A 449-nucleotide genomic window follows, 5' to 3' on the forward strand; every position below is an offset into this window, starting at 1 on the left:
TAACAGTCTACACAGTCTTGGTCTTCACAAACAGTCTGCACAGTCTTGGTCTTCACTAACAGTCTGCACAGTCTTGGTCTTCAATAACAATCTGCACAGTCCAAATAAACCCAAAGTAACTCACTATTATCTTTGTGAGGACATGCATTTCGTTTAGTATTGTTCTAAAGTCTTAATATTAGGAAAGGATGACCAAAAGAGTAAAATGATGCTTGTTTGTTGGTTTCCATCGCCATTTCACTCATGGAGCGAGAAAGTGATGAGTAAGTACAGACTTCGTGACACACAGGTCAAGTTTAAGGTTAAAGTAAAAATTCAGAAAGTCTGAAATTGCAGTGCAGTCTTTACTTAAATGCGTGTGTACATTTTTTTTTTTTTTTTTTTTACATGGTCAGTAGAGTATCATGTGAACATTAAATTGTGAATTATCAGTGTTTCCTGCAGTGTGG

General features: G+C 36.1%; 1 long non-coding RNA gene across 1 annotated transcript in view; it reads right to left on the reverse strand.

Moving 5' to 3' along the window:
- Positions 1 to 325: 325 nt before the first annotated feature.
- LOC135097688 (uncharacterized) overlaps positions 326 to 449 on the reverse strand; it is a 24,222-nt gene continuing 24,098 nt past the window's right edge. The window contains exon 4 of the long non-coding RNA XR_010265975.1: positions 326 to 449. This exon is cut by the window's right edge and continues 65 nt beyond it. This is a non-coding gene — a long non-coding RNA (uncharacterized LOC135097688).

Source organism: Scylla paramamosain, unplaced genomic scaffold, assembly GCF_035594125.1.
Source record: "Scylla paramamosain isolate STU-SP2022 unplaced genomic scaffold, ASM3559412v1 Contig28, whole genome shotgun sequence".
Classification (NCBI taxonomy): Eukaryota; Metazoa; Arthropoda; class Malacostraca; order Decapoda; family Portunidae; genus Scylla; species Scylla paramamosain.